Here is a 7,648-nt window from a genome sequence, read left to right on the forward strand (position 1 = left end):
GAAGATGCTGGAGGCAAAAGGTACAAAAGTATCCATATCCACAGTAAAACGAGTCCTATATCGACGTAACCTGAAAGGCCCCTCAGCAAGGAAGAAGTCACCAAAACCGCCATAAAAAAAGCCAAACTACGGTTTGCAACTGCACATGGGGACAAAACACTTACTTTTTGGAGAAATGTCTCTGGTCTGATGAAACAAAAACATAACTGTTTGGCCATAGTGACCATTGTTATGTTTGGAGGAAAAAGGTGGATGCTTGCAAGCTGAAGAACACCATACCAACAGTGAAGTATGGGGTGGCTGCATCATGTTGTGGGGGTGCTTTGCTGCAGGAGGGACTAATGCACTTCACAAAATAGATGGCATCATGAGGAAAATTGTTGATGAAAATTGTTGATGTATTGAAGTAACATCTCAAGACATCAGTCAGGGAGTTAAAGCTTGGTCGCAAATAGGTTTTCCAAATGGACGATGACCCCGAGCATACTTCCAAAGTTGTGGCAAAAAGGACAACAAAGTCAAGATATTGGAGTGGCCTTCACAAAGACCTGACCTCAATCGCATAGAAAATATGTGGGCAGAACTGAAAAAGCATGTGCGAGCAAGGAGGCCTACAAACCTGACTCAGTTACATCAGCTCTGTCAGGAGGAATGAGCCAAAATTCACCCAACGTATTGTGGGAGGCGTGTGGAAGGCTACCCGAAACGTTTGACCCAAGTTAAACAATTTTAAGGCAATGCTACCAAATACTAATTGAGTGTATTTAAACTTCTGACCCATTCGGAATGTGATGAAAGAAATAAAAGCTGGAATAAATAATTATCTCTTCTATTATTCTGACATTTCACATTCTTAAAATAAATTGGTGATCCCAACTGACCTGAGATGGGGAATTTTTACTCTGATTAAATGTCAGGAATTGTGAAAAACTGAAGTTAAATGTATTTGGCTAAGGTGTATGTAAACTTCTGAGTTCAACTGTATATGTGCAAATACAGTACCAGTCAAAAGTTTGGACACACCTACTCATTCAAGGGTTGTCCTCTATTTTTAATATTTTCTACATTGTATAATAGTGAAGACATCAAAACTATGAAATAACACATATGGAATCGCGTAGTAACACGTGTTGGCTGCTTTTCCTTCACTCTGCGGTCCAACTCACCCAAACCATCTCAATTGGGTTGAGTTAGGGTGATTGTAGATGCCAGGTCATCTGATGCAGCTCTCCATCACTCTCCTTCTTGGTCAAATAGCCATTACACAGCCTGTAGGTGTGTTTTGGGTCATTGTCCTGTTGAAAAACAAATGATTGTTCCACTAAGAGCAAACCAGATGGGATAGCGTATCGCTGCAGAATTCTGTGGTATTCATGCTGGTTAAGTGTGTGTTGAATTCTAAATAAATCAGTGTCACCAGCAAAGCACCCCCACAACATCATACCTCCTCCATGCTTCACGGTGGGAACCACACATGCGGAGATCATCCGTTCACCTAGTCTGTGTCTCACAAAGACATAGCGATTGGAACCAAAAATCGTAAATTTGAACTCATCAGACCAAAGGACGGAGTTCCACTGGTCTAATGTCCATTGCTTGTGTTTCTTGGTCCAAGCAAGTCTCTTATTATTATTGGTGTCTTTTAGTAGTGGTTTCTTTGCAGCAATTCAACCATGAAGGCCTGATTCATGCAGTCTCCTCTCAACAGTTGATGTTGAGATGTGTCTTACTTGAACTCTGTGAAGCATTTATTTGGGCTGCAATTTCTGGTAGGCTGGTAATTCTAATGAACGTATCCTCTGCATCAGAGTTAACTCTTGGTCTTCCTTTCCTGTGGTGGTCCTCATGAGAGCCAATTTCAGCATAGCGCTTGATGGTTTTTGCGACTGCACTTGAAGAAACTTTCAAAGTTCTTGACATTTTTCGGATTGACTGACCTTCATGTCTTAAAGTAATGATGGGATGTTTCTCTTTGCTTATTTGAGCTGTTCTTGCCATAATATGGACTTGGTCTTGTACCAAATAGGGCTATCTTCTGTATACCACCCCTACCTTGTCACAACACAACTGATTGGCTCAAACGCATTAAGAAGGAAAGAAATTCCACAAATTAATTTTTAACAATCTGTTAATTGAAATGCATTCCAGGTGACTACCTCATGAAGCTGGTTGAGAGAATTTCAAGCTGTCATCAAGGCAAAGGGTGGCTACTTTGATTAATCTAAAATATTTTTTGGTTTTACATGATTCCATATGTGTTATTTAATTGTGTTTTCTACAATGTAGAAAATAGTGAAAATATAGAAAAACCCTGGAATGAGTAGGTTTGTCCAAATTTTTGACTGGTACTGTATATGCATAGTCACTTTACAAATTACCATAACTAACCTGTACCCCTGCACATTGACTCTGTACTGGTGTTGTGCCAAAAATCTCCCCCCTGACAGAATTCTCCCCCCTCTTCGCGTGAACTCGCACACACTCAGTTCTTTATTGCTCTTGACTTGCTTGATAGTTGAGATTTCTGATCACGTTAGACTGCATTTCATTTTATTTTTTATGTCGGTTTGATCGTGGGGGAGGCACTAGTAATGTCTGCAGTTTTTGGTTTGGCTGAGTGTATTAGTCTATAAATAAAGCTCTTTGCCAAAATTCATCACCTCCCCCATGTCTTATTCGTCTAGTAGTTGTTCTGAAATGTGTATTGCTTGCCTAAATTTGACTCCCTCCTCTATGTTTCATTCTCAATTGGATTTATATGTTTAAATGAATGACTAGAATATGACTAGTTTATTATCACGTAAGCTGAATACAACAGGTGTAGTAGACCTTACAGTGAAATGCTTACTTACAGGCTCTAACCAATAGTGCAAAAAAGGTATTAGGTGAACAATAGGTAAGTAAAGAAATAAAAACAACAGTAAAAAGACAGTGAAAAACAGTAGCGAGGTGTGGCGTACAGCAGGTCAGCCACCTATTCTTTTGGACTATTATTTTAATAAATACCTTTGAAACTGAGCTACTCCTACTCTGTCCGTGTCTGATCTGTGTAAACGTTTTGACCCAATGGTCTGCCACAAGTGGTGGAGATTGCGGGCATTCTGACAACGTGGTCAGATCAGGGTTGACGGTTACGCAGCATCAGCATGGACAAGTTGATAGCTCAGTTCATCCGGGCCCAACAAGCCCAACAGGCGGTGCAGGAACGAACGCTGGAGGAACAGCGGCTACAAAATGTCCGCCTCATTGAGGAAATCAGGAAGCTACAAGGAGGAGCGTCTACTGAATCACATCCAAACCAATTTTTAATCGAGCTAACAGAAGATGACAACATCGAGACCTACCTCTGTACGTTTGAACTACGGGAAGGATGGCAAAGGCATAAGTGGGCCAGTCTGCTGGCTCCGTTCCTCTCTGGGAATGCCCAAAAGGCGTATTGGGAACTGAACGATGAACAAGCGGCTAACCACGACAGACTCAACCAGGAGATACTCAGCCGCTACGGGTACAGCCTGGCCCACGGGCTCAACTATTCCACAACTGGAGGTTCGTAGCCGACGCATCCCCTCGAGCCCAGATGAGCAACCTACTACGCGTCCCCAGAGGATGGCTCCTAACTGACATACCCACCCTCTCCATCCTAGTCAAAGTGGTCCTGGATCGCTTCCTGTGGGCACTACCCCACGACATGAAGAGGGCAGCGAGTCTATGCGCGCCCCAGACCTTGGCGGGCCTCCTGGAAGCAGTGGAGATGCATCAGAACACTCAGGCCCTGCTGAGTGGTAGCCGGGCTGAGTCAACGACCCATTCAAAGGAGTCTGAAGGACAGCCCCACTGCTGGGTACCCCAAAGCGACAGTCAGCAGGGCCAAAGGACCGCAAACCCGTGGAGAGACAGCTGGGGTAGAGCCGACCCGCCACCTACGACCCCAGGTAGATGGAGACCAAACGAGGTGTTTTGAGTGTAGTCCCGGGGGGCACATGGCCTGGAATTGCCCCGCTCGAGAGTTGTCGATGCCATCAGCAAGCCATGGAAGTGAGGTGTGTCACGCAGTGAACTACGTCACCTCCTGTTGGGCACACCATGAATCAACTGCACCTATGGTCCCGGTGAAGGTTGACGGACTCGACACGGAAATTCTATTAGACTTTGGAAGTATGGTTACCCTAGTAACCACGAGCCTGCCGAACCAGGTGACTGAACGGGGTAGGGAGATGTCCATTTCCTGTGTTCACAGGGACACAAAACGTTATCCAACCCAATGGGCCAACATTGTGATGCCACAAGGGAACTGCCAGCTGATGGTGGGTGCAGTACCAGAGTTGCCGGTACCTATCCTAGTGGGACGAGATTATCCACTGTTCGCGGCCCTGTGGGGGCACGAGCTGAGGAAGAAGATACGAAGCCGTCTGAAGATGAGAGCGAGGACAACCCATCGCCTGTGCGGACCGGAAGCAAACGGTTGACCAACCTGTATCTACGGGTCCGGAGTTGGAGGGGGTGCCAGAACCAGACCCCCCACCCCCTCCCGGGGAACCACAGGAGGAAGACCCCAGCCTCCCCCTCCTCGATTGAGGGGCCAGTCGAGACACCCCCTGGGGGCCAACTGAGGGGACAATTCGGGACGGCCCAGTGGGAGGACCCTAAAGGCGACACAGCCCAAGTGATAGCAGTGGATGGACAGCTACTTCCGGGGGTGAGTGACTGGCGATACCCCCATTTCCAAATCAAGAATAACCTTTTGTATCAGGTGGAATGTGGGAACTGTTCTTCAGCTGGCCCACACCCACCTGTTGGGGCGCACCTGGGAATGGAGAAAACCTGAGAACGGATCGCCGCCCTGTTCCACTGGCCCGGGATGAGGAGGGCCATGGAAGACTAGTGTCTCAGCTGCCCGGAGTGTCAAATGACTGCCCCAAAGGCACACTTCCAAAACCCACTGGTCCCCCTACCGAACATCGGGGTGCCCTTTGAACGCATTGTCATAGACATAGTGGGGCCCCTGGTAAAACAGCACGAGGACACCGGTACATCCTGGTAATCGTAGACTATGCCACCCGGTATCCCGAGGCCATTCCCCTAAGGGCGGCGGTGTCCAAGGGAATCGCCCGGGAGCTGTCCCACCTCCTTAGCTGGGTGGGCATCCCGAACGAGATCCTGACAAACCAAGGTACTGAGTTTATGTCCCGCCTAATGAAAGATGTGTCCTCCACAGGGTTTTCCCCTTTCGAACTCCTCTATGGGAGGAGGCCACGCGGCCTACTGGACCTCGCCAAAGAGGTGTGTGAGGCCCAACCGACCCCTTACGCAGCATGGTAGAGCACGTGGAGATGATGAGGGAGCGGATGACAGCCAAATGGCCAGTCGTGAGGGAACATATGGAGAAGGCCCAACGAGCCCAAGCCCAGGTCTACAATCGGGGAGCCCAGCCCCGAAAATTAGAGGTGGGAGACAGGGTGTTGGTCTTGATCCCCACAGCCGAAAGTAAGTTCCTGGCAACATGACACGGGTCCTAAGGTGATCGAGAAGCTGGGACCTGTCAATTACCGCGTACGGCAGCCCGGAAGATGGAAACCCTAACAGATTTACCACGTGAACCTGTTGAAGAAATGACACAAGAGGACAGGCTTGTCCATGTTATAGCCGGGACCCAGGACACCGACGGTAGCAGTGGTGGTCCCGAGCAATAAGAACCAAGAGCAAGAGCTCAGGGAGCAAGAGCTCAGGGATATCGTAGATCGGAACACGTCAGTGTTCTCCGAGAAGCCTGGGCCGCATGACCCTCATTGACCACCACATCCGTACCCAGGCCGGGGAAATGGTATGAAAGAGGCAATATCGGATTCCAGAGGCCCGAAGGAAGGCCGTAAACAGGAAGTGGAGGCTATGCTGTGGATAGGGGTCGTTGAAGTCTCACAGTGCATGGTGCAGCCCCGTTGTGTTTGTCCTCAAACCGGACGGTAGCCTGCGCTTCTGTAATGATTTCCGGGGTGTGAACGATATAAGCTTGTTCGACGCCTACCCTATGCCGAGGGTGGACGAGCTCATCGACCATTTGGGAAAGGCAGACTCCTCCCAGGAGAAGACGCCGTTTTCGACACCAGACGGATTGTATCAGTACCGGGCGCTCCCGTTCGGTCTCCATTGAGCCCCGCCTACATTCCATGATATTATCATCCACAGCCAAGGTTGGGAAGAGCACCTGACCCGCCTCCAGGCGATGCTGAACGCGCTCAGACAAGCCGGGTTGACTGCGAACCCCAAGAAATGCAAACTAGGGTTGGAGGAGGTGGAGTGCCTGGGGTATTTGATCGGACAGGGGAACATCAAACCCCAGTAGAGGAAGGTTCACGCGGTACGTTACTGGCCTGTTCAAGACACAGGTCAAGTCCTTCCTGGTACTGGCAGGATACTATAGACGGTTTATCCCCAACTTTGCGGCTATAGCTTCCCCCCTAACTGATCTAACCAGGGCCCTCCTCCCAAAAACAGTAAAATGGATGGACGAGACAGAAGCGGCGTTCAGCTCCCTGAAGGAAGCGCTGTGCTCCTATCCGATTCTCGTAGATGTGGTTAAAGTGACTGTGCATATATGAGGAACAGAGAGTAGCAGTAGCGTAAAGAGGGGTTGGCGGGTGGTGGGACACAATGCAGAAGCCTGGTTAGCCAATGTGCGGGCGCACTGGTTGGTCGGGCCAATTGATAGTAGTAGTAGTATGTATGTACATACATCAATGTATAATTAAAGTGACTATACATATATGATAAACAGAGTAGCAGCAACGTAAAAGAGGGGTTGGGGTGGGGGGGAACACAATGCAGATAGTCCGGGTATCCATTTGATTATCTGTTCAGGAGTCTTATGGCTTGGGGGTAAAAACTGTTGAGAAGCCTACACTTGGCACTCCGGTACCACTTGCCATGCGTTAGTAGAGAGAACAGTCTATGACTAGGGTGGCTGGGGTCTTTTACAATTTTTTCGGCCTTCCTCTGACACCGCCTGGTGTAGAGGTCCTGGATGGCAGGCAGCTTAGCCCCAGTGATGTACTGGGCTGTACTCACTACCCTCTGTAGTGCCTTGCGGTCGGAGGCTGAGCAATTGCCGTACAAGGCAGTGACGCAACCAGTCAGGGTGCTCTCGATGTTGCAGCTGTATAACCTTGAGGATCTCAGGACCCATGCCAAATATTTTTAGTTTCCTGAGGGGGAATAGGCTTTTTCGTGCCCTCTTCAGGACTGTCTTGGTGTGTTTGGACCATTCTTGTTTGTTGGTGATGTGGACACCAAGGGACTTGAAGCTCGCAACCTGCTCCACTACAGCCCTGTCGATGAGAATGGGGGCGTGCTTGGTGCTCCTTTTCCTGTAGTCCACAATCATCTCCTTATCTTGGTTACATACACTTAGGTTGGAGTCATTAAAACTTGTTTTTCAACCACTCCACAAACGTCTTGTTAACAAACTTTCACTTATAATTCACTCTATCACAATTCCAGTGGGTCAGAAGTTTACATACACTAAAATGACTGTGCCTTTAAACAGCTTGTAAAATTCCAGAAAATGATGGCATAGCTTTAGAAGCTTCTGATAGGCTAATTGACACCATGTGAGTCAATTGGGGGTGTAGCTGTGGATGTATTTCAAGGCCAA

The sequence above is a fragment of the Oncorhynchus mykiss genome, chromosome 21, assembly GCF_013265735.2.
Source record: "Oncorhynchus mykiss isolate Arlee chromosome 21, USDA_OmykA_1.1, whole genome shotgun sequence".
Classification (NCBI taxonomy): Eukaryota; Metazoa; Chordata; class Actinopteri; order Salmoniformes; family Salmonidae; genus Oncorhynchus; species Oncorhynchus mykiss.